The sequence below is a fragment of the Heloderma suspectum genome, chromosome 4 (genome assembly GCF_057233095.1).
Source record: "Heloderma suspectum isolate Gila_16-S chromosome 4, 16-S_ref, whole genome shotgun sequence".
In the NCBI taxonomy this organism is placed as follows: Eukaryota; Metazoa; Chordata; class Lepidosauria; order Squamata; family Helodermatidae; genus Heloderma; species Heloderma suspectum.
The window spans coordinates 277,447,739-277,475,615 of NC_139461.1; positions in this window are offsets into that span (position 1 = coordinate 277,447,739).

Sequence of the window (27,877 nt, forward strand, 5' to 3'; positions counted from 1 at the left end):
AGTGGTATGAGAGTGTCTGCAGCTGCCTGCTGCTCCATGCAAGCCACCATTTTTACAGAAGATGGGGGCTCTCGGTTTTCACATTTATAGTGTTGTGCACAATGGTGGCTATAAAGGGCCATTTCTGCAACATCAGACATATGAAAAGGGCAGAAATGGCCCTCTATGGCCACCATTGTGTGCAATATTAGATGTACATTAGGTGTCAGGAGTGTTTCTTAGCTCAGAGAGTGGGATAGTAGTTCAGATTCTGAAGAACTGCCAGACATGGGGGAGGTATATTCCCAGGCTAGTCCAAACATGGCTAGGCAGGCTCCTCAGGTTTCAAAGGTCCAGCTGGAGAAGGAGGGTTCCTCTTCACACACTCGCCCCCCTGTGAGAGATAGCGAACAGGGAGAGATGGGGTTTGGGGAGTGTGAATTAATAGATGCCAGGTGCAGACACAGAGCGAAGAGGGAGAAGGCCAGGGCGGAACTTAGACGGTCTACCCAATTGGCCTTGTGTGAACAGCTGCACCTAGAAACCTCACGAGAGAGACAGAGACCTCCCCCCCCTTAAGTTAGGCTAGTGAGACTGCTTCCTTTTCAAACAGTGGGCAACTTTCTTAGCTACCTTTTGAACCCCCTGGAGGCATTTCCTTGTAGGCTGAGTCTCTGAGAATTTGCATCTGTATGACCCTTTGAAGTATGGATTAAAAGCTGCAGACTGAAGTCTCTTGTCTGTGTTTGATTCTGCGTTTGAGGTTCAGTGGGGGCAAAAGGAATCCTGACATTAGGTATATGAAAATCTCGAGCCCCCATGTTCCTTAAAAATGGCAGCTTGCATGGAGGATGGGTGGCTGCTGGGCATGAGTGGATGGGTCTGGTAAGTCCTGCCTGTTTACACAGCTCGGTGAGTGGTGATGGTGGCTCACTGAGATGGGTTCAGAGGTGTGAGCGGGGTAGGGGGTCCGATGGACTCCTGGACACAGTTGGGCACCTGCAACATCCCTAATCCTGATATTTTGTTAATTTTGTTATCAGTTTTAAATTTTAAATTTTTGTTGAAGATTTCATATTGTTTTTATTATGTTGTATTTTGGTTTTTAATTTTAGTGACCCACCCAAGGAGCTTTGGCTATTGGGTGGCATAGACATGAAATAAAATGAATGAATGAAATGAAATGAAATGAAAAGAAAAGAAAGAAGTGTTCGAAAAATACATACATTTGAAAAATGCATATTTCTGTAAAACGTGTGCAAATGGTTTAATCAGTGGGAGAAAAGTGTGAACATTTCAAAAATGCACACATTAATATGAACATTCGGAAAAGTGTGCATGAATACATTCATTAATTGTTGTTGTTCAGTTCAGTTGTGTCTGACTCTCCGTGACCCCATGGACCATAGCATGCCAGGCCTTCATGGAATTAGAATAGAATTAGCATTCCGGCCAGGCAGGATTCCGGGGGGAGGGATGGAGCGCCTCCCCCCCATCGAGGATTCCGGGGGGAGGGATGGAGCGCCTCCCCCCCCACCGCGAAGCAGATCCGCGAAACGGTAAGTGACTTTCGTACATCCCTACGTTTTTCTGGAATTCTCTTGCTTTCTGCATGATCCAGCAAATGTTGACGATTCGATCTCTAGTTCCTCTGCCTCTTTGAAACCCCGCTTGTACTTCTGGTAGTTCTCAGTTCACATACTGCTGAAGCCTAACTTGTAGGATTTTGAGCATCACCTTGCTGGCATGTGAAATGAGCACAATTGTACAGTAGTTTGAACGCTCTTTCGCATTGCCCTTCTTTGGAATTGGAATGTAAACTGACCTTTTCCAGTCTTGTGGCCATTGTTGAGTGTTCCAAATTTGTTGGCATATTGAGTGCAGCACTTTAACAGCATCATCTTTTAGGATCTTAAATAGCTCAGCCGGAATACTGTCATCTCCGCTAGCTTTGTTGTTAGTAATGCTTCCTAAGGCCCACTTCACTTCACTCTCTAGGTCTAGGATGTCCGGCTCAAGTTCAGTGACTGCACTATCATGGCTATCAGGGACATTAAGATCTTTTCTGTATAGTTCTTCTGTGTATTCTTTCCACCTCTTCTTAATCTCATCTGCTTCTGTTAGGTCCCTGCCTTCTTTGTCCTTTATCATGCCTGTCTTGGCACAAAACGTTCCCTTGACATCTCCAATTTTCTTGAAGAGATCTCTAGTCTTTCCCATTCTATTGTTTTCCTCGATTTCTTTGCATTGTTCATTTAAGAAGGCCTCCTTGTCTCTCCTTGCTATTCTCTGGAACTCTGCATTCAGTTGGATATATCTTCCCCTTTCTCCCTTGCTTTTCGCTTCCCTTCTTTCCTCAGCTACTTGTAAAGCCTCATCAGACAGACACTTTGCTTTCTTGCATTTCTTTTTCTTTGGGATGGATTGAGTTGCTGCCTCCTGAACAATGTTACGGACCTCCGTCCATAGTTCCTCAGGCACTCTGTCTATCAGGTCTAATCCCTGAAATCTATTCTTCACCTCCACTGTATATTCATAAGGGATATGATTTAGATCATACCTGAATGGTTTAGTGGTTTTCCCGACGTTCTTCAATTTAAGCCGAAATTTTGCAACAAGAAGCTCATGATCTGAGCCACAGTCAGCTCCAGGTCTTGTTTTTACTGACTGTATAGAGCTTCTCCATCTTTGGCTGCAAAGTACGTAATCAATCTGATTTCGATATTGACCATCTGGTGGTGTCCATGTGTAGAGTCGCCTCTTGTGCTGTTGGAAAAGAATGTTTGCTATGATCAGCATGTTCTCTTGGCAAAACTCTATTAGCCTTTGTCCTGCTTCATTTTGTACACCAAGGCCTGCTTGCCTGTTATCCCGGTGATTTCTTGACTTCCTACTTTAGCATTCCAATCCCCTATGATGAAGAGGACATCTTTTTTTGGTGTTAGTTCTAGAAGGTGTTGTAGGTTTTCATAGAACCGATCAACCTCAGCTTCTTCAGCATCAGTGGTTGGGGCATAGACTTGTATTACTGTGATGTTGAATGGTTTGCCTTGGATTCGTCCTGAGATCATTCTATCATTTTTAAGATTGTACCCCAGTACTGCTTTTCCCACCCTTTTATTGACTATGAGTGCTACTCCATTTCTTCTAAGGGATTCTTGCCCACAGTAGTAGATATAATGGTCACCTGAATGAAATTCGCCCATGCTTGTCCATTTTAGTTCACTGATTCCCAAGATGTCGATGTTCAATCTTGCCATCTCATGTCTGACCACCTCCAGCTTACCTTGATTCATTGGTCTTATATATTCCAGGTTCCTAAACAATATTGTTCTTTACAGCATCGGATTTTCTTTTCACCACCAGACACATCCACAGCTGAGTGTCCTTTCGGCTTTGGCCCAGCCGCTTCACTCTTTCTGGCGCTACTTGGGAATTCCCTCTGCTCTTCCCCAGTAGTATATTGGACACCTTCCGACCTGAGGGGCTCATCTTCCGGCGTCATCTCTTTTAGCCTTGTGATATGTTCCATGGGGTTTTCTTGGCAAGAATACTGGAAAGGGTTGCCATTTCCTTCTCCAGTGGACCACATTTTGTCAGAACTCTCCACCATGACCTGTCCGTCTTGGGTGGCCCTGCATAGCATAGCTTATGGCTTCACTGAGTTACGCAAGCCCCTTCGCCACAACAAGGCAGTGATCCATGAAGGGGATTCATTAATTACCATGCAATAAACCCAGCAACAATGCTTCTGAACTGATACAGACATATGTAGTTTGGAAGAGGCTTCTAGGTGGAATTCAGAGAACCTCAACAAGCTTGAATTTTGCTGATTTTCATCTCCCTAGACATCATTACTTTTTGTGGTAGTGGTTTCCACAGTTTGGCTATCTGTTCAGCTTCTTTGGATGACGTTCGGCTCTAGTGTTATGAGAGAGGAAGTTTCCCAATCAACTCTCTCCACACCACGCATAATAAGAGAAGGGAAAGCGGGCTCTCCTTGACTCCATCTAGAATTGGCTCAGTATATCTACAAGCTTCCTTGGCAAACATTCTGAAAAAATGGTTGACTAATAGTTCTTTCCCAATACATAATGTTGTTGCACATGCATATGACCACCATGCTTGCTTGTGGTGGACATTTGGTGGTGGTGGTGGAGAATCTGTGCCTCTGGTGGCTGCCTGCTCAAACAGACCATCAGATGTACTTGTCACAAGCAGAGGTTGCAATCTTGCACATGACTGCAAGCCTCCCCAATGGGAGGTTCAGTAGTGGCAGAGACAAGCCTGGCTTTTTCTTGTAGCACATGAGTCAGCTGACCCAGCATGAGACACCAAGCACTATGGGCACAGAGGAGTTACTATGAACAGAGCGATTTCTGTGCACTGACCCTGACTAACGTATATGAGGTGAAAGTTACAAGGGCTGATCCTTAGAGACTCAACCATGTCTGCAGAAGAATGCCCCCCCCCCGAATTCTGTAGGTGCTCTGTTCTCCTGTATTATTTAGCGCTGCAAGTTTCTTCTTCTTCTTCTTCTAGCCCTTTTGTGCTCACAGATGTTTTAATTACCAAGGAAAGGGAGCAGATTATTCTGGCCATATGTCTCCGTTCCACATAACTAAGGATTGTCGTTGGCCCACTGTAGTTTCACAGGACTGTCAATGATCCCACTGACACCAAAGCTGTCGGGCCAGATAAGCATCTTCTACCCTTCAGTGAGCATGCTAATTCAGGGATCACTGAGACTGATACACATTGAAAACATTCTGTCTAGGAACAGTTATGTTCATATTGCAATAAAAAAAAAATAAAAGAAAGGAAAGGTAAGGAAAAAAGGGGGGAAAAGGGGTTCCTTGAGGAATTTCAGTACTTGCTTGATTGGAGACATGAACAAAGACAGTGCAGGAGGGGGGCCTAGATAGCAGACCATGTGTAGGGCATATATCTGCTTTAGGTTAGATTTCCATCATCTTTGGCTCAAGGACATTAGTTTGGGTGTTAGGTGTTTAATATTCAGGTCTAATTTTGCACCTATCTCAGCATATGGTGATTATTGATATGGAATTAGTGATATTCATTGACATTTTGTTATTTCTAGTGATTGATATTGAGCATTTTGTCATGAAATAGAAATGTTGTTATAATCCTATTATTGCCATTGTTGAAATACATTGTTGCTGATTTAGCATAGTGTCATTGGGGTTCATCACATGAGGCTGAAATTCTGCATCCTTGCTGGGACTTTCTGCGTCTGGATTCTTTGTGGGATTAAGATTGGCTGCCTGCTTTACACGGGCAGACACAAGCTTTGAATCAAGGACTTCCTTTCTCGGCAAATTCTATATATTTTTATATGTTTCATTTTGCAGCCACTAGATGGTGCTGTGATTATGACACAATGCCATCATTACACTAGAGATGTACAAATTGTGCTCATACCATCCCATTTGACTTCTGCAGTTTCCGTCCTCTGTCCTGTCCTGCTGTCCGCAAGCCCCCAAAATTCTCTGTTTTTTTTTCGCCTCCGAAGTTACGTAAATAAATCTGCAACAAACATCAAAAAATCATCCGCGCCCAACAGCCGCCCGTCCCGTTCCGCCATTCCGCGAAAGACTATTCTTCGCAAATATTTATGTAGTTTCCATCGGCTGGAATTGACCCTATGTAACTTCCGCCGCACTCGCCATTGTTTGTTGTGATTGCTTACATATTTCCTCCTTAGGGGGGAATCCCCCTGTAACTTCCGCCGCACTCGCCATTGTTGTGATTGCCTTGGCTGGAACTTTCCCACTATTTTCGTAATTATTTACGTATTTTTTTTCTTTGCCGCCCGGAATGTTTCCCGCCCTCTGTGCACTCCCCTGCTGTCTTGTTTTCTCGGACAGGGGCAGGGACTGTCATTTTATTAATTTCTGTGTATTTGTGCTTGATGTTCCTCGCATTTACTGGTCTTGTTAACCTAACCAACTCCCAAAATAAAAAAAAAATGGGGCTGCAGCTCTGCTTCCGCAAAATCTGTTGTCAACTTCCTGCTAACTTCCTGAATGTCATCTGCATCTGCGTTTGTGTCTGCGTGGTGATTTGTGGGTGGAGTTCTGTTGTGTGGTGGTGGTAGTGTGTTAGTGGTGGTGCTTAGTGGATTTCCTTGTGTCAGTGTTGTTTTTGCATTGTGGTGGTTTTGTCTGGTCTCTCTGTGTGTATTTGTGTGTAGTTGTGCATTGTGGTGTTTTTGTCTGGTTTGGTGTGTGTGTGTGTAGTTAAGTGGTGGTTGTGCGTGGCTGTCTGGTGTGTGTGTGTTTGTGTGTGTAGTAGTGTGGCTGCTCTAAAATGGTTGCACCAGTGCTTGGCAGGAGGTGGGACCATGAGGAGACCAAGGCCCTCCTCATTAACATTAGGAGCAGTGAGGCGGTGGCAGCGCTGTTTGGCAGCTGCTCCTGCCGCAATGAAATTTATTGGGCCCGGATAAAGAGGAGGATGGAGCGAGCGGGCCACCATCGCACGATGGGACAATTGTGGTCCAAATGGAAGGCACTAAAGCAGTCCTTCATCAGAGAGGGGATGGCTGCTGCTGAGAGGAGGGCACCGCTGTCCAACCCCCCCCCCCGGTCTACTACTGGCGCATCCACAGAGTGTGGGTCAAGGCAGGCCAGCCCCCATTTTTGCAGAGGCATATGCCTGGTAAGTTATATTTATCCCATCCCATCATCAAGCTTAATTAAATATGAAAACAAGGATGTGTATCAAAAATGGTGCTATCTCTTTGTGGTCTCATGTGGAAACAAACAAATCCTGACATTTAACCTGCAATCCTATGCTTGTTGAACTTGGACAGAAAAAGGTCCCATCATCTTCCGGCCACTTTGGCTGGTTTAAGGGACGCTGGGAACTGCATTGCTTTTTCCTGTACAACCACATGCATAGGATTATGTGGGCCTGGCTACAACTCATATTACACACTGACACACTGTCCATTTCCAGGGAAATGCTGCTGCCGGTCTCTGCACAGTGCACACAGGGGGACTGGCACCAGCCCAGCAGCAACAGGACCAGCCTCTCGGTGTGTGCACGTCATCCTTCTTCATGTAGTGATTGCTGAGTTTTTGCACCCCACCCACCCCACCTTTCTACCAAGACATTGGCACTCAAGTCAACTCATGAGCAAGTGTTCATCTGAGAGCTTGGAGATCTGGGTATAGTCCACTCAGTCATGGAAGCTCACTGGGTGACTTTGGCCCAGTCAGAAAGCCCCAGCCTACCTCAGTGTTGTTGTTGTTGTGAGCGTTAAATGGAGAGGAAGAGGATAATGTGAGCCGCCTTGGGTTCCTTGCACTAGGAAAAAAGGTGGCATTTATGCAATGCATCAATAGAATAAATAAATACCATGGCATTGCAAATGTAGAAATGGGGTACAAGTGCAATCCTGTGCATGTTTACAGAAGTCCAACAGTCCCCATCACACCAAAACTGTCAGTACTGTATAATCTGCCTCCCTAATTATCACCTCATCATTAGACCTTGTGGTGGGAGGACAGAATCAGTGGTTCTTATGGTAGTGGGGATGGTGATAGACAGATCAAACAATGACTGTGGTTTTGTTCACTCACCGCATATATAAATGCATTCATTCTGTTACTGTGACATCCCACAGCTGCGCATCATGCCTTGCTGGCAGACGAGGCACTGAGGGCCACAGAGAGGGAGAGGAGAGAGGAAGAGGAAGAAGAGGAGGAGGAGATCGAAGAGCTAGCAGCAAGAGGAGCAGCATCTGTGGAGGAAGGCCACCCTTCTTCCACAGATGAAGCCCCTCCTCTTGTGCTCCTGAGGCGTCTCTTGACAGATGTCCAGAGGCTCAGCAGAACCTGTAAGTAGTACTACAGAATGGCACTTGAGCTAACAACTCTGACTGCAAGATGTATATTACCATTGTGCTTTATTCTTCGCTTTCTACGCACAGGTGATGACCTTCAAAGAAGGGTGGAGGCCATAGAGCGGGAACTGCATCCTCCTCCGAACTGAGGCCTGCAGCCAGCCAGTGCCCTGCCCCAGCCCAATGTTACAATTGTTTCTGTGTTTTGTTTTGATCTGTTCTGTTTGTATATAAAGTTCTTTCTAAAAAAAAGTTAACAATTCCTTGGTTCAAGTCCACAGATATAATTTTTTAAACCTAGATCATTTTACACAGTGATCTCTGTGTTTGCTTACTGTTAACTGCAACAAGAATGCTTTCCCAGCCAAACAAGCCCAGCTGCTGTAAGCTTCCCTCATAGGGAGATGGTCAGTCAGCATCCCTGATGTTATGAAGTATGCCTTATTTTATGTGGAGGTGCATATCACATACATGTAAACTGAACGCATACCAGAGGGATCTTTTCACATAGAACTCTCCGTGCTTAGGAAAACCCAAAAGCTGAGGGAGTCCAGAGAGAGACCACAACAAGGGTCAGAGGACACACTCAAGGGAGGGCAAGATATATGCCAAATGGCGACTTTGGTCAGATTTGGCCAAACGCCACATTTTGTCTCCCAGTATAGTAGAGGATCACTCTCTGGGCTGCTCTGCGTTCCCGCGAAACTCTCTGTAGCATAAACTTCCAGTTCCTGGATAGCCACATCATAAGCTGATCCTTTCCTGGCTGCTTTGGCACATTTCCCCTGCCCGCTCCCGCTTACACTGAGCTCCACTGCCACTGAGGAGTACAGGTAGAACTTTCAACAAGATGCCCCTGTGTCTGTATGTCGTGTTGGTGGTACAGCTGCTGTGGCAACATCATCGCCCCTCCTGCTGGTGATGGTGCTACTGCTGCAGATATTATCTTCAGGGGAGGTAGTAGTACTACTAGCCTCACTCTTCACCAGCTCCTTCTCATCCACAACATCTCTCTGGTAGCACTCTATGACTTTCTCTGTCAAATAGGTTTTTAGACTTTGGAAGTCAGGGTTCTGGTTTGACAGCAACGCCCTTGTTGTGCTATCTCGGAACTGTGGTTCAAGGAATGTGGCAGCAACGTAATTCATGTCCCCCCTCATTAAAGTGATGTATTTGTTGGTGCCCAGCTCCTGCAGAAGGAATTCAGCAAGCCTAACTGCAGGATTGGGGACTTGACTGCCTACAGCACTGGTGTGCTCACAAAGGTCAGCATGGTGTTTTCTCAGCACCCCCTCTATAATCTTCAGCACAGGTAGAACTTGGCCCAGTGTGGCATAGTCTGCACTCAGTAGCATTGTGCATTCATCGAATATGTTTAAAATGTCCACCAGGTCTTGCATCCAGAGCCACTGATGTGGTGTGACAAAAAATTTGGAGTGGTGTTGTTTCTCAGTAATGTAGTTGTTTATAGCAGATCTCTGCTCACAGAGTCTCTGAAGCATATGCAATGTGCTGTTCCAGTGTGTGCACACATCCAAAATGAATTTGTGTTCTGGAAGGCCACGGCTACGTTGGATGGCACCGATTGCCTCCATTGCTGAGCAGGACTGCCTGAAGTGGGTGCAAATGGATCGGGCCACCTTAAGTAGCTTGCCTATTTTAGGAGATGCGTTGCTCAATCCGGAATGCACCACAAGGTTCAAACAGTGCGCAACGCACTGAATGTAGTTTAGCCGTGCGATGCGGGCTGCTTTTAGGTAGTTGGAGGCATTTTCTGTTGCTACACAGCCCACTGTTAGATTTAAGGGGGGCAACCAGGACTGAACAACACCACTGATGCTACTGCTGATGTTTTCAGCTGTGTGTGTCCCTGAGAGCATTGTGAGGGCCAATGTCGCTGTTCTCCGAGTCAGTCGGCTGCTCGCACTGACGGATACCCATTGTGCGGTGACACACAGATAAGACTTTGTTTGATTACTTGTCCATGTGTCACTCGTTAAATGTACACTTCCTCCAACTGCACATTTCAAATCCTGTTGGAGTACCCTTCTGATTTCAGAAGCCAGGGCTGGAATGGCAATGCCACTAATGTAGTGATGAGAGGGGACATCCCACCAAGGACACAATCTCTTCATGAAGCGCACAAAGACCTCATCTTCCACCAGGGAGAAGGGAAGCATACATTTTGCATTGAGTTCTGTCAGGTCGTGATTCAACCTTCATGCCTGGATGCTGTCAGAGGGGAATTTCTGTGTCAGCGTGAGGCATTTCTCAATTGACGCCTGCCTCTTAGCTAAGTTGCCTTCTGTGCCCTTCTCACCCGGAACACTTTGTGTGAGGTCTTTGGAAGATGAGGCAAAGAAGGCAGTAATGTTCTTTTTGGATGGTTGTGGCTTCCTGTTGCTATCTTTGGGCACAAGAAGTGCATGATGCACCTCCATTTGTCGCCTCATGGCAGACGTGCCGTCTTGTCCACAGCCCCCTTCTTTTCCTAGCCGCACACGGCTTCTACAAATATCACAAAGCACGACATAGCAGTCGTTCTCTGCATATCTGAAGAAGCGCCACACATAGGAACTCACCCTGCCACCACCATTTCTTCTTTGGGGAATGGGGGTATCGGTTTCAGATGAGGTGGCATTGGGAGCTGCACGTTTCCACTCATCTGTGGATGGTGTTGTTGTTGGTGTTGTTGATGGCACTGACCAGTGCTTAGCAGGGGATGTTTGTTCCTGAGGTTTGGGATTGCTCCCAAAGAACCCAGCAGGCTGGAAGTGGAACACAGAGTCAGACTCAGTCTCAGCAGGGACATTGATATAGAAGGGCTCCTCATCATCTTTGCTGTCCAGATCACGGATGAAACTAAGTCCTCTGGCCTTTTTTTCCAAATCACATGAGCCGCTGCCCACGAGGTGATTATCAGCAGGCAGCTGTGGACCTGGTTCACCTGTCCTACTTCCGCTCTCTGATGCAGGGAGGATGGTTGTGGGTGTCTCTGTAAAGATTCAAAACAGATAGAAGCGGAGTTTCATGAGAAATGCACCTTTTACACATGAGTAATAGCGAAGAGAATAAAACTGTGTACTTGTAGAAATCTATGAAACAGCTTGGAATTGCGATCAATCAACATGACACAAGGTGCAGATGTAAGCTACTACTGCACTAGCTAGCACTGAGAAAACAACACATGACACAAGGTGCAAAAAAAAAAAATACTGTACAGACTTCAAAACTCCACAAGAGTTATCTAAACGTGTCCTCACTGGTAAAAGCCTGAAAAGCATGGGGGAGGAGATATCTGGCTCCCTTGCAAGGTCCACTCCTTTGCATCAGCTCTATTATACCACTGTGTGAGACTCAGCACCTACAGGGCTGGCCCAAAGTGTTTTGCTTCCTGAGGCAATGGATAAAATGGCACCCCTCCATCCTACATAGAGCGATAGCTGAATCTTACTTGAACAGTGACAATGGGAGAGCTTCTTCCACCACACCAGAGGACAACAAGCTGGCTGAGGAGATACAAGGCAGTCTGAGGAGCACCCACAGTTCTGTGCTCCAACACCTCGCTGCTACCTAATGATAGGGCTGGTCCTGAGCACATACTTGGCAAATCCCACTGCCTTTTTCCGGGGTGCATTTGTGGTCCCCCGGGAGCAGTGCCTGATTACTCAGGCCCTGTTTTAAAAACCATCCTCAGAAATGTAATTGCTTAATCAATTCACATTGCAGGTCTAGTTAAAAGACATCAAGGCCAAACAAGACAGCAAACTATGATGAATGGCTTTGGAAACAAAGCAAGAACAAAACACTGAAGTGTTTTCCCACCGAAAAGGTGTATCGTTTGAGAAAGTATTGCAGTTCTTTTAAAGAGTTGGGGTTTTCTTTAGTACTGGAGTACCATATAACATTTTAATAATATGAAATATGTTCACAGCAATGAATATGAATGAAGGTAAAACAGTCGTGTATGTTTTGGAGTGTTGAAGAAGAAGATCCCTTCCCCAAATGGTTCCCTCCAAAGGTTTAGGACTTCAACTCCCATCAGGCCCAGCCGGCATGACCAATGGTAAAAAATGCTGGGAGTTGTAGCCCAAAACATCTGGAAGGCTGCAGGTTGCAGAAGGCTAATGTAGGGACTATTCAAATATCCGAAGATATTTATTTGTATCCAGATATTTACAAGCACCTGTGATGACAGTCTTACCAGATTCATCCTTTGGAATGACGTACGCATCTTGACTTTCATTCCACCGCTGTAGAGTCTCCTTGGGAACATTTTGATCTGCTTTGGAGACACTGCCCTTCCGCTCACCATCTATGAACATTCTTCCTCTTCCTCTTCCTCTGGAGTTGTGGCCGGCTGTGCCTGTGCCACTTTCTGTGGCGGTAATTGGTGGCGTGCGCTGCTTACAGTTGTGGGGTGGACTACTGCTGGGGCAGCTGTCGCTGCTGGTCACACCTTGGGCTTCTGCCTCTTCCATCTCATTCTTAAAATACCATTGAAATGCAACCTCAGCGGTGTATGTTCTCGCTGGGCGTCCACGCCCCTTTTGAGTGCTGGATTGTAGGGATGTATGAAAGTGATTTACCTGTTCGCAGATTATGTTTATGGTGGTGTTTATTAATCAGATTACGATTCCCTCCCCCCGGAATCCTTGACTGGGGGGGAGGCGCACCGTTCCTCCCCCCTGGAATCCTCAATGGCCGGCTGTGCTCCGCGGCGGCTCCGCGGAGCAGCCGGCCAGGCCCAGGCCAGAGCTGTCCGCAGCTGGATTTCCGGCCACGGAGGGCTCTGGGTAAAAAAACAAAAAACCCAAACAAACCGCATACGCAATATACGCAAATATTTACGTAGGCTAAAACGGTGAATCAAAAAGGGACGCAAATAGCGCCTGCTACGCTATTTGCGTTCCCCTTATTTTCACCGTCTTAGTTTACATAAATATTTACCTAGACTAAGACACCAAAAATAAGGAATACAAATGGTGGTGGCCATAGCTGCCGCCATTTGCGTACACGTTTTTTTTTTTTTACCCAGCCATGATAGGCTACATAAATGTTTACGGAGCCTATCATGTCTTGAAAAACAACAACAACCCCCCCCACAACTCTGCAAATGGCAGCGGCGGCAGCCGGTCAGAGGACCCGCCGCCACCACCAGAGCTGCCGCCGCCCGGACGATCCGCCCCAGGTAAGTCTCGTCCCGGGGGGGATCCGCGGGGGGGCCGAGGGGGTGGCAGGCCGTTCCGCCACAGATTTTGGGGGGCCGAATGCACTGGCATTCGGCCTCACCAAGATCCATGGCAGAATCCTCTGCCATCCCTACTGGATTGACTACGGGTTCCTCTTTTCTCCATGTTCATGTCCCTGGGTAGAAGGAGACATAAATGCATGTGGCAAAGCTGAAATCATGTGAACAGCCTACAATTACAGATATAGTGCAGTGTAGAAGTAGTTCCCCACCAATCCAGCCATCCAATGCTAACTAAATACGGGCATATTGTATAGCAGATTAGGCTGAAAAGCCCAGGATGGAGGATGTAGTCCATCCATGCGGCCTGAAAAACACAAGCCAACAGTACACACAGGATGCTGGAGGATGGAGTCCTTCTCAGCAGGCCTAAACAAAGGCTGCTGGCAAGCCCTCCCCACAACCACTCAGAAATACTAAGTACATAGGGGCACTTGGAGTTGAAAAGCACATGGATTAATCCTGGAAAGCCCAGGAGGATGAAGGATGGAGTCCTTCTCAGCAGGCCTAACAAAGGCTGCTGGACGATGCCTCCCCAGTTCCCCCCGCTCCAACCCAACCCCAAATCACTAAGCATAGGGGCACATGGAGTTGAAAAGCACATGGATTAATCCTGGAAAGCCCAGGAGGATGGAGGATGGAGTCCTCCTCAGCAGGCCTAAACAAAGGCTGCTGGCCTGGCCTGGCCACCCAGGCAAGCCCTCCCCACAACCACTCAGAAATACTAAGTACATAGGGGCACTTGGAGTTGAAAAGCACATGGATTAATCCTGGAAAGCCCAGGAGGATGAAGGATGGAGTCCTTCTCAGCAGGCCTAACAAAGGCTGCTGGACGATGCCTTCCCAGTTCCCCCCGCTCCAACCCACCTCCAAATCACTAAGCATAGGGGCACATGGAGTTGAAAAGCACAGGGATTAATCCTGGAAAGCCCAGGAGGATGGAGGATGGAGTCCTTCTCAGCAGGCCTAAACAAAGGCTGCTGGAGGATGCCTTCCCAGTTCCCCCCACTCCAACCCACCCCAAAATCACTAAGCATAGGGGCACATGGAATTGAAAAGCACATGGATTAATCCTGGAAAGCCCAGGAGGATGGAGGATAGAGTCCTTCTCGGCAGGCCTAAGCAAAGGCTGCTGGAGAATGCCTTCCTAGTTCCCCCCGCTTCAACCCACCCCCAAATCACTAAGCATAGGGGCACATGGAGTTGAAAAGCACATGGATTAATCCTGGAAAGCCCAGGGGGATGGAGTCCTTCTCAGCAGGCCTAACAAAGGCTGCTGGAGGATGCCTTCCCAGTTCCCCCCGCTCCAACCCACCCCAAAATCACTAAGCATAGGGGCACATGAAAAGCACATGGATTAATCCTGGAAAGCCCAGGAGGATGGAGGATGGAGCCCTTCTCGGCAGGCCTAAGCAAAGGCTGCTGGAGGATGCCTTCCCAGTTCCCCCCGCTCCAACCCACCCCAAAATCACTAAGCATAGGGGCACATTCAGGTAAAGTAAACATATGAAAGAACATACCTTCACTGTAATAAAGGTTGAACTGCAGTGCCGTAGAATGGGGACACACAGAAACACACTCCTTGCAGCTGCTGGACATGGACTCTGTCTGCAGCAGTGGCGCCTCTGGTCTCTAGTCTGGACTGGAGCAACTGAGGCTGCTGGTCACTCACACACCGCCATCCTATGTGTGAAGGCGGGAAAAGTGGTCGATGAGTTCCCTCCCCTCAATGACGTTATCTTCCTGGGGGGGTGGGGGGGTGGCCTGGAGGGATCTCGCTCACCTGACCTCACCTGAACCTGACCTCACCTTCACAGACAAAAAAAAATAAATGATGAGGCTACATGCACTTCGTGACTCAACCTCAGGCAGGCTACATGCACTTCATGACCCCGTCCCTCCCAGCAAAAGAAAGCCGCGTCATCGCAGGAAACTGCATATTTATTAAATAGTTTTGTAAAATCCCTTTCGCCATCTATGTCTATTTCTTTCGTCCCGATTTGCGAATTTTCCTTCATAAATACGTTTGCAAAATTTTCAGCGGAGAAAAAAAAAAGGGTCCGCATGAGCTCCGGTCTGAGTAGACCAGGGCGCCCCGTTCTGGGGAGGGTTCCATGGACTGGATGTGTCTGAATTCGATCCCATTTGACTTTTGGATGGATTTCTCAGACATCCCTACATTACACACAGCCAATAGATCAAATTGACATCTCTTCTCATGTTATCTCTGATCTTTAAAAAAGTGGGATAAAGGTCATAAACCATGGGAGGGGCACTGGAGGTTGACCATGTCATGTAAAGGACCCACAAACTTCCATGAGCACTCAGTCTTGATGCCATGATATAAGCCCCATATGGAAAAGCTCTTTCTCAGTAAAGAATTATAATAACCTACAGAATATATACCCTGCTCATGGGCTTTCTCTTCACTAGACTGATAACTTTGCCCTGCACAGCACTTGTCAGCAGTGTTTCTTCCTGCTTAGGTAGTTGAACTTCCTCCTAAGAGAACAGGGATTGTTATAGGAAAATGATCCATCAAGGCTACATCTGTTATAGAAAATTGTCTGTGCACCTCATGATAAACTGACCCCCCCCTTTTTGTGTGTCATCCCTGGATATTGCATCAACGTAGCTACTTAATCATAATCAGTCAGTCACCATTGCCAGATAAAGTGCAGAAGCGACGTGTTCAAAGCTTTTATACAGTACAGGAATGCACGGAGAAGAAGTATGGTGGGAGAAGAGCAGGACTGGGTATGATTTCCACTGGCCCCATGCCCCCATCTGAAAAGTCTCTCAGCTTTGTGGGAGCCACACAAAGCATGCACCATGTAGAAACTGACATGCTACAATTAATGGCAGGTAGCACAGCAGGACAGACCTGCCCTGCTTCCCTTGCATAGTACAATGCTCTACCTTCATTGGGACAAGCCATTCTCCAGGCTTTTGTGGTATGCATATCACTAGGGACAGTGTACAGTTTGATACATTCCATAACAAATCATGTATTAAATAAAGCATCTGACTGTTGCAGGAGCAAATGGAGAGCAATCATGAAAACTGCTACACTTCATTAAATAGGGTACAGGGACTAAGACAGGTTGCAATTGTAAACATACATACCTGGAAGAAAGCCCCACTGAACACAGTGAAACTGACTTCTGTGTAAGCTTACTTCTGAGAGGGTTCCACCCTTAAAAGTGGCCTAGAAATAATTTTAGATAGATAGAAACACACGTAGGATTGTGCTGTCAGGGGTTAATCCACTCGCACTGGCAATTGGGATGTTGAGCATTATCGAGGAGTACTGATGAACTGATAAGCTAATCAGCCTTCTTTTAGTACTGTTTTTTAGTACTGTTTTTTAGTACTGTTCACTCCTGTAATTTGGACACTTACAGCTTGAAATGGAAGTAGAGACAGTATATAATGTAGCCAAAACAAAACCAATTACCAATGAGATTTAGTCCTCTATATGGGAGATGTGCAGTGCAATGCTATATGTGTCTACTCAGAAGCACGTTCCATTGAATTCAATGGGACTTACTCCCCAGTAAGTGTGTATAGGGCTGCAGCCTAACATGAATTGATTAAAGCCACTGAAAACGTTTGTGGCAAAGCCAGGATTCAGGAATTAAACCCAGCTCAGATGAATTCTGTGCTTTGCCTATTTCTTAATCGGTTATCCATTTCCTTATGAAAACAGTGATACATGTCATAAAAGATATTTCTGGAATTAGCATTGAAAATCATTGCTCTCTGGAAACCTGTCCACAAACAAGAAATAAATTATGCAAACAAGGTAAGATGTGGAATTGTCCTTTCCTTTCCTTTCCTTTCCTTTCCTTTCCTTTCCTTTCCTTTCCTTTCCTTTCCTTTCCTTTCCTTTCCTTTCCTTTCCTTTCCTTTCCTACTGTGGGCTTCTCCAATGCTTTGATTGAGCAGTTCCCCATCTATAATTGTTATGTTAGCCTCTTTAACTAGCACTAAGTCTTTTAAGACTAAAAGGATGAAAGAGAATGTGTTCTTGTCAAATGGAGAACAACAACAAATATTTACCACCAGTCAAATACATTTGTATTACAGACCATTAAAGTCTTCAGCTTTGTCTGGCTCAAAGATTCAATTAAGCCCAATCAAGCTATAGGTGTAGTTCCTAATTAAAATATCTGACATCTTCAAAGACATAAATATTTATGCTTGATAGCGCTTTTATTTAACAGCAAACAAACTTACTCTAACATGAAAAAACAGTCTCAAGCCCCACTGGATGACACATTTGCATTCAGCCCCCCCCCCCCATCTTCAGGTTCAGCAGGTGTCATTCAATACCAATTAGGGATGTCAGAGAATTCTGTGATGGATGTGACCCCCTGAAATCCATCGCAGAATGAAGCCCCCCCCAGCCCACGAAAGGTGCATGAGACGAAGTCCCCGCTGCCCCAACCCACAAAAGGCATGCGAAATGGAGCACTTACCTGCTCCCGTCCGCGCTGCTTTGCGAATGGCGGCCGTCCTGTGGCCGCCATTCGCTTCCTCCTCTTCATAGCCATGATAGGCTACGTAAATACTTACGTAGCCTATCATGGCTAATGCAGTAATGCCATTTGCGTCCCTGCGGAGGCCGTGATAGGCTACGTGAGTATTTATGTAGCCTATCATGGCAGGGGGAAAACCCCCAGCGTACGCAAATAGTGGCGGCTACCGCCATTTGCGTATGCTGTTCCCCCCCCGCCGTGATAGGCTATGTAAATATTTACAGGGACTCAATACAGGGACACAAATGGCGGCGGCTACGACAGCCACCATTTGCGTCCCTGCAGGGCTGCCCAGCAGCCGGATGTCTGGCTGTGGGCGGCTGGAGCCGGCCAGTGGCTCCGCGGCTTGACCACGGAGCGGAGCCGGCCAGGCAATTCCAGGGGGGAGGACCGGATCGCCTCCCCCCCTCGAGGATTCCGGGGGGAGGGACAGAGTGCCTCCCCCCCACCGCGGAAACAGAACGGAATGGAAGGTAAGTGTTCCGTCCATCCTTAATACCAATATGAATTTATGAACAAAGGTAAAAGAAATGGAATCATCTACTTTTGTAGGCACAACCAGACAGGTGAAGCACATGTTAATGGCATCATAGGAATGAACCTGAAAACATCTCCCTGTGATGATTGATCCTTGTCCAACCTGTGAAGTGTATAGGCACATTGTGTGGAGTGCTTAAAGCATAGATGTTGGTAGTTTTTTCCCCCCCAGCACGTTCAAGATTATTGCTCGGGGACATTGGAAATAGACTTCTCAACACCTCCTGGTTCCCCACACCATTTCTCCTCACAAATGGCCTCCTGCTAGGGATGGACAAATCTGTCAGTTTCACTTTTGTCTGAATCATTTAAATCTCATGTTCTTTCCATTCTCCATGTGAAGAAATGTGCAAAGTTTGGTACACTCTTATAAAAAATGAACTGAAATAAAATTCTGAGCCACCTGTGCAGGCCACATTCAACACGTGCTGTTCCTAGCATGAAGAGGCTTATGTTTTACCTGCCCACCATCAAACTGTTCAAGATGAGGAGCTGGTCAGAAAGAACAGGTGGCAGCTTTAATTCAGCAGTAATATGGTTGACTACACAAGGATTCAGAAACAGGGTTTTAAGAGCTAAGCACTCAACCACCAGGGCCTAGATGGAAGAATGTGTCACTTTTGGTTTCTCCCACATTCATTTTTTTTAAATCTCAACTTATTTTCATCTCAAATAGGCAGAAATTTGTGAATTTTGCTAAATTCTTATCAAATACGAACTGAAACAGAATTCTCAGAACAGAACGGAGAGCTTTGGCTATTGGGTGGTATAGAAATGAAATGGATGGATGGATGGATGGATGGATGGATGAATGAATAAATAAATAAATTCTCACTCATCCCTACTGCCTCCTGCTGACTAATTTTAGCACAACATTGTTTTATCCATCCAGAGTGACCCCCTTAACAATGTGCTTGCTTTATTCCTTTCTGGAGTAGGGATAGACAAACCTATTGATTTCAGTTTCTTTCCATTTCTCATTTTTCCAGGCTTAAGTTTGGTTCACCTTGAACTTAGGGAATTTCTCCAGGCTTAAGTTCCATTCATCCTTAACTTTGAGAATTTTTTGTCAGTTCACATGAAAATTCATGTTGTTGTTGTTGTTATTTCTATAGTGCCCTATAGCCGAAGCTATCTGAGTGGTTTAGAAAGATCAGAAACCATTAAAAAAGTATACAAAGTTTAAAAACCCATTTACATAAAAAACAACAGACAATACACACAAAGACAACATATATCTAACAACAACTTTAAACAATCAACCATAACACAAATCCAGCACCTGATTAGACTTGTCATATGCTGCCAAATGCCTGAGAAAAAGAAAGAAAGGTTTTAACCTGGCACTGAAAAGATACCAATGCTGGTGCCACGTGGACCTCATTGGGGAGATCATTCCATAGTTGGGGGCCCCTCTCCCTTGTTGCCATCTTCCAAACCTCCCTCAGAGAAGGTTCTCAGAGGAGGGCCTTAGATGCTGACTGTAGTGTATGGGTAGGTTTGTGTCAGGAAAGGTGCTCCATCAGGTATCACAGTCCCAAGCCATGTAAGGCTTATAGGTTAAAACCAGCACCTTGAATCAGACTTGGAAACATACAGGCAGCCAGTGAAAGCAGGCTAGCATCAGTCTTATATGTTCAAACCTTCTAGTCCCTGTTATTAACCTGACCGCTGCATTTTGCATGCACTGCAGCTTCTGAATCATCTTCAAAGGCAGTCCTGTGTAGACTGCATCTAACTTGGAAGTTACCAAAGCATAGACAACTGAAGCCAGGTTATCCCTGTCTAAATAGGGGCATAGTTGGGCCACCAACCAAAGTTGGTAGAAGGCACTCTGTGCCACTGAGGCCACCTGAGCCTCAAGTGACAAAGATGGCTCCAGGAGAACCCCCAAGCTACAAACCTGCTCCTTCAAGGGGTGTGCAGGTTGAGCACCCTCCATCCAGTCAGAAGAACCACCCACTAGCAGCATCTCAGTCTTGTCTGGAATGAGTTTCAGTTTCTTAGCCCTCATCCAGTCCATTGTTGCAGCCAAGCACTGATCTAGCACATCCACAGCCTCACCTGATGAAGATGAGAAAGAGTAGTTGAGCTGCATGTCATCAGCATACCGCTCTAAAACTCTGGATGAAGGATTCAATGGTTTCATGTAGATGCAGAACAGCATGGAGGACAAAATGGACCCCTGTATGGAACCCATACAGGAGAATCCACTGGGTTGAGCAATATTCCCCAAGCACCACCTTCTGGAGCTGACCATCCAAGTAGGAGTGAAACCACTGCAGTGCAGTACCTCACACTCTCAACTAGGGATGTATGAATCCCTTACCTGGCTCCGCGCAGGGGCATCCGCGGTGGGTGGGAGGCGCTCCGTCCCTTCCCCCGGAATCCTCGATGGGGGGGAGGCGTGCCATCCCTCCCCCCAGAATCCTGCCCAGCTGGCTCCGCTCCATGACCAAGCCATGGAGCCACTGGCCGGCTCCGGCTGCCCGCAGCTGGACATCTGGCCACTGGGCAGCCCTGCAGGGACGCAAATGGTGGCTGTCATAGCTGCTGCCATTTGCATCCCTGTACTGAGCTGTGATAGGCTATGTAAATATTTACGTAGCCCATCACAGCAGAGGGAAAAACCCCAGTGTACGCAAATGGCGGTAGCCACTGCCATTTGCATATGCTGGGGTTCCCCTCCCCCGCCGTGATAGGCTATGTAAGTATTTACATAGCCTATCACGGCTATTGAGAGGAGGAAGCGAATGGCGGCCGCAGGACGGCCGCCATTCGCAAAGCAGCGCGGACGGGAGCAGGTAAGTGCTCTGTTTCGTGCGCCTTTCATGGGGTGGGGGTGGCGGGGACTTCATCCCGTGTGCCTTTCATGGGTTGGGGGGGCGGGGGCTTCATTCCACGACAGATTTTGGGGGGCCGAATGCACTGGCATTTGGCCTCACTGAGATCCGTTGCGGAATTCTCTGACATCCCTACTCCCAACTCAGATAGTCATCCTAGAAGGATACCATGGTCAATGGTATCAGAAGTCACTGAGAGATTAAGGAGAATCAGCAAGGTCTCACACACCCTGTCTCTCTCCTGACACAGTTCAGCATACAGGGTGTCCAAGGCTGTTTCCATGCCAAAACCCAGCCTGAACCCCGACTGAAATCGATCCAGTATCTGGAGCTGGTTTGCAACCACCTGCTCAAGGACCTTGCCCAGGAATTAGGGGTGTATGAAAGTCACTTACCTTTTCAAAGGGTGACATTCACGGTTGGGGGGAGTTGCTCCGTACCTCCCCCCGAAATCCTACCCCAGCTGGCTCCGCTCCGCAGCAACTCCGCGGAGCCTCCGGCTGGGTGCATCTGCACGGCAGGTCTGCAGACGCAAATGGCGGCCGGCGTAGTGGCCACCATTTGTGTCCCTTTGCTGAGCCGTATTTAAGTATTTACATAGCCTATCACAGCAAAAGCGGGGATGCAAATGGCGGCTGCTACACCATTTGCGTCCCTGCTTTTGCCGTGATAGGCTACGTAAATATTTACATAGCCTATCACGGCAAAAGCAGGGACGCAAATGGCGGCTGCTACGGCATTTGCATCCCTGCTCTGAGCCGTGATAGGCTATGTAGATACTTACATAGCCTATCATGGCTTGCCAGGGATGCAAATGGTGGCCGGCATAGCTGCCGCCATTTGCAGCCGCAGCCCGGCAGCGGCTGGAGCTGCTGGAGCTGCTGCTGCTGCTGCTGGAGCTGCTGCTGCCGGAGCCGGAGCCGCAGCCAGGTAGGCTCTGTTTCGCAGGGCTTTCATGGGGTGGTGGGGTGGGTTGCTCCGTTCCACCACGGATTCTGGGGGGCTGGAATTCACTGGAATTCGGCCATCCTGGGATCCGTGGCGGAATTCTCTAACATCCCTACCAGGAATGGAACATTTGACACTGACTTACAATTATTACGATTTCCTGGGTCTAGGGAGGATTTCTTCAGGAGCGGTCTCACCACCGCCTCTTTCAGGCAGCCTGGGACCACTCCCTCTTGCAAGGAGGCACTGATCACCTCCCTGGCTCAGCTGGCTGTTCCCTCCCTGCTAATTTTTATAAGCCAAGAGGGGCAAGGATCCAATATGGAAGTGGTTGCATGGACCTGCCCAAGCATCTTGTCAACGTCCTTGAGCTGTACATGAAAATTCATAAGCATTTTTTGTGCACATTTATCCTAATACATGCATATTTGTAAGCATTTCCCCCTAAGAGTTACTGTTTTTTGCAAGCACATTTTCTAACATAATGCATTTTGAATGTTATTTTCTCTAATATGCATATTGCTTTATAAATTTTTTGACTAAGGTTCTCCATTGCAAAATTTGGAGAAGTGCGAATTTCATAGGATACCTGAGTCTCAATTTGCATATTGGTTCAAATGTGCATAATTAGGTAAATTCACATTAAAATGTGAACTGAATGAATTTCACCTGCATCCCTATTCTGGATCTCCATCACTTTCCATCTTGTGGTATCCTAGCCTCTATCTTCTTCCCTTGTGCTTTGGCTGTCTGTATAAATAGAAATAAAGAAAAAAAAATAAAAGCCTGGTGTCAAAAAAGAACTATTTTGTGAACACAAATACCTTCGGGGATTCTTTTATTTATTTAGGAATAGGCATTTATTTTTCAAAACACTAAATACTAACTCAGGTCCCTGGGTTGCAAGCAGGAAGAGCATTGGTCATAAATACTGCAGTACAAGTGGTTCCAGGCGAACCATTACATAGTTTTTCCATTTATACCCCCGCCGCCCCGCAAGTGAGTTTTCATGGCTGTTCCGAGAAATCCAACCCAAACCAAACACATGGCTTTCCCTCCATTTTCTGCAACATTTCCATCACTTCACTTGATGTTGTGTAACATCTTGAGAAAGGCTAACAGAACATGGCTGCATCTTTTGCAACATGCCTTCTTCATCAAGAAGAAATCCAGAGAGAAGTGTCAGTGTGGGTACCCTACAGGGAAAGCTCTTTTAATGGCTTTCTCTTACCCCCTCCTCTCCCAACAGATCAACATTTGAAAGAACATTATTTTACAGACCCCCATGGAGATGTTTCTCAGGCAGCAAATGGCAAAATGGGAAACCAGCACAGCTTTTACCTGAGAAAAGCATTTATAGCATCTGTTAACGAGAGACAAAACCGATATTCACACTGCAGGCCTTCGTAGCTGGTTAGTGTTAACATTGCTTCTGCCAGCATAAGGGGAATTGTAGTATGTCTTCCAAGAATGGAGAGCTAGTTTCATCTTGTTTGACACATTGTTTCCTGATAAGAGCTTCTGGGAAAATACTTCAGTTTTCTTGTCAGACAGAGCTTGCTGAGTTGCCAAGAGAGACCATGAACCCACAGACTCCTGGCAAGAAAAAAAAAAATCATGGAATCCAGTCTGGAGAGAAGGAGGTGTGTGTGTGTGGGGGGGGCACTGGTTACAAGATGGATGGATGGAGGCTAGTGGCAGGTCTGTGAAACGTGGGCAAATACTGGCATGACTAGAAATCAAATGTGTCTTTGGCAAGACTTGACAAAGGAAGGAAAGCTTAGGTTGAATTTTCTCCAGGAACCCTAGTTGCTATTCCTACTGGGACCATTCAGTAGACTGAACTCTACAGTATTCTTTTCTAATGTAATCTGCTTGTTGCTGTTTTTGAGACTGTTCAGTCTCACAATACTGCTTGGTGGCCTGAAGCAAGTGAATGCATGCTCTCATGCTTGTGCGCTTGGGATGTGTGTCCTTGGGGACAACTGGGACTAATTTTTACTATCACTGTTCTATAAACTGAGCATGGTTCTTCTGGAAGTAGCAGTTAAACCCACCTCTCTGTCAGAACCCCTGAATCTAGGGTCCCACAGTGCTCTGAGAAAGACTCAGAGAAGTAAGAGGTTCAAGCTGCTTCCCCCAAGCAAAAACTTTGTTTTATTAATTAATTAATCGATTAATTAAATTAATTAATCGCCTATCTGGCTGGTCACCCAGCCACTCTGGGTGATGTACAATAATAGAAACAGTTTAAAACAATAAAATTCTATATTAAAAATATCATATTTATAAAAATACCCTAACCCACCCCAAATGCCTGCCTGAACACCCATGTTTTTAATGCATGGCAGAAGCTCATTAAAGAGGGGGCATGGTGGAGTTCCCTAGGGAGGGAGTTTCACAGAGTGGGGGCCACCACAGAGAAGGCCCTCTCCCTCATCCTCACCAGTCTAGCTGTCCTGGCTGATGGGACACAGAGAAGGCCATCCAAGGCTGATCTTGTTGTGCAGCCTGTCTGGTGTTGCTGGAGGCGCTCCTTAAGATAGGCTGGGCTGGAACTATATAGGGTTTTAAAGGTCAAAACCAACACCTTTAATTTGGCCCAGAAAACAACTGGTACCTTCAGTACCTTCTCCTGTGCCTTCCCGGCCAGAGGACATGGCCTTGCCACCATCTTCTGATTCAGAAAATGAGTACTCAGCAGAACCTTCGGGCTGATCTACATTGCACCTGCCATCACAATGAATTCGGTGTCCCATTGGGTTAAACGCTCTCACATTAAAACGTGATTATTCACACTCACCCATTTTCCCCGTTGCAGTGCTTCATTGAATGCATGAACTCTGTTCACACTCAAGCTCTGTGCTGTTTTCCTGCTGTTTTCCTGTGCATGCTTGTCTGATCTTGGATGGTAAGCGGGGTCAGCCCCGGTCAGTAGTTGGATGGGCGACTGCCTGGGAATCAATGCTTCCTGCACTGAGCAGGGGATTGTTGTATCCCCGCAAATGAGACTACGTTTTATCCCCTGCTATCCCCTGCTTCACAACTTTGAAGCTTCGAAGATCATGCCTCAATGCTCAATTAGAAAAAAAAAAAACCCATCCTGGAGAAGCCCTGATTCTGTGAGGATAACGCCTTAATTTAAAAACAAACATCCAGAGTGGGGGATAGGTGGGGGTAAAACTTAATCTCATTTGAAGGGATACAACAACCCCCTGCTCAGTGCAGGAAGCCTGATTCCCAGGCGGTCTCCCATCCAAGCACTGACCGGGGCCGACCCTGCTTAGTTTCCGGGATCAGACAAGCACGCGCACATCCAGCCCTTTGCTTGTTGCTGAGGAAACAGGCGCTGCTGAGGAAGCTATGCGATTGGTAGCTGGAAGAAGACATGGGGCCGTCGAGGGCTGTGATTGGGCAGGAGGGAAATACAAACACCGCCGCATATGGACAGGCGGGGGAGGGGACTATGACTGGATATGGTAGCAAAGGTGGAAAATCAGAGCACATTAAGGGGAAATACCGGGATATTAGGGTATTGAAAGCGGGAGCATGGAAATGGGAAATTCCGGTTCCAATTCGAGGCGGCTACTGCGTAGTGTGAAAGACGGGTGGTGAAACCTCACTGGGAGCGAAAAAAGGCAGTAAGTGTAGATCCAGCCTTCATCTCCACAACCATGCAGAACTAAAAGGATAAAAATCCAGGCCAGGGGGCCTTTAAGGTATACAGTTGGCTCCTTCAAGGAGGCAGGGCCTAATACAGAACAGGGCTTTGTTAAGGCTTCAAAATGATCTTCCATTTGTATAAAGTTTCCACCTGAAATGTTGCGAAACTACAATTACTAAAGTAGCTGGGGGAAAAAACTGCTGCTGCCATTTATGGGTCCCTCTTCCTCAATCCTGAAAAATTATTTCTTTGATTTTCTTCCCACCCTCTTGAAAAATTCTACTTCCCTCTACGGTGCATCAGCAAAAATGAGGAAATGCATTACCCCAAAAGACAACAAAAGAGGACATTGTTTTTCAAAAAATGTGCATATGGTAATTTATATGTACAGATGCAAATTTAGAAATAATTACTATTATTGAAATAGAAATAGCATACATCTCACCAGGGTGGAGAGGACTGTGACAAAGTCTTTTAACAGATTTTCTTTTATGTTTTGATTATAATTTTTGTATTTTGTCCTATATTTTAGTGTTGTTGACTGCTCTGAGAACTACTATAACTTTAATTATTAAATAAAAATAAATTCTGTGCCTGCTCAGTCTGCTCTCCAGGTGTGAAGTGTTGATCGGCATCATCAAGTTTCCTGCTCTTCCTTATGTTTTTTTTATCTTTTAAAACAGACTTGAACTAGACAGCTCTTATAGAGGACTGTCCTCTGTACAATAGGACAGATAGCCATCCTACTTCCTTCCCTTTCACCCCAACTCCCCTGTTCATTGTGTGTGTGTGTGTGTGTATTCAGAATGGAACTTTTGGCTCAGCTCTAGTTTGGATTGAGTACCCTCTTCAATGCATAGGATATTACTGGTACCAGCAGTCTCTGGAAGCACCAGTCACCCAATTCTAGATGCTGTCTCTCCCATTCCTGCTTTCATCTCCACCAGATGATTACATTTTCCGCAGGGCTGGAAGCTCTATGAGTACAGTAACCTGCACACAGTTTTCTACTATATTCATAGTTCCCTGGATTGTGGTGACTTTATCTTATATGAGGGATGTTGAACCTCAAGCCTGTGGGTAGGGATGTATTGATCATGTAAAATCCATTCTGTCTGTGTTTCACAGATTGTGAGGTGCCTTTTGGTCCATCGTTCACCCATCGCTGGAATTCAGATTTTTTTTTGTTTCTGAATTTGCACAAATTTGCATTTGCGCAAATGCACATTTGAACAATTTTACCCCTGTGAAAATGCGAGAATTCTCCCCACATGTGCATTGTTATGCTTTAGCCTATGGGGGAAATGCACATTTTTGGCTGTTTTTTTTTAAATTTTCTATGCCAAAATTTGAGCAAAATTAGGAAAAGTTAGAAAACGGGTCCGCAAGTCCATGGAATCTGCCTGACAAGGGGAAAGCTGGTCCGCTGTGGAATCCATGGGTTGGATTCATGAAGATCCAAACTCATTTGGTTCTGTTGTGGATTTCTCTGACATCCCTACCTGTGGGTCAAATCCAGCCCTCCTGGGGTCCCAATCTAGCTCTCCTGGAGTCCCAAGATGGCCATGCCACTTTCCCCCGGCTCTGCTACCTTTTCCTCAAACGCTGATCATTTAGTGGTTTCCTGGCTCTGGTGCAGTTTTTTGTCCATTCTAAAAGGTTAAAATGCCTCTCCTAAGATTTAGTTAAAGCGCTTTAAGTTAAAATATACCAGTATTTTGTATATTTCAGCCCTACATTTTTTGCCTTCAGCCCTGCCCACCGCTAGGAAGCGGCACGGGATTTAAACAACAGTGGCAAATGCGCAATAGTGTCACCAACAGCTGTTTAAAACTAGATACACATCTGAATGGAACCACTGTGGTGATCTCCGCACATGCTTTTGCATTTTTCAGTGCTTGTCCCTGAGCAAATTCTGACAAAGCTCAGGCATAATCAAAGATGCAGTTTTTATTCAAATTATTTTTTTAAAAAAGCAAAAAGGGAACTGAGATATACACACACAACACACACACACCTTTATAAATTACCTATGAAGTTCTGTAAACATCAGATTGCACCTTTTGGGGTTAGAAGTTTAATTGCCACTTTAAATGTTTAATTCTGAGACACATTTGCAGAGGACACTCAGAATGATGCTGATGGTGCTTTTGCGACACAGCTTTCATCCCATCAAATGGACAGCAGTCCCAGAAATAATAGCTCAGATTCCCCCAAAGAAATCTGTCTCAAATTGATGTTGAG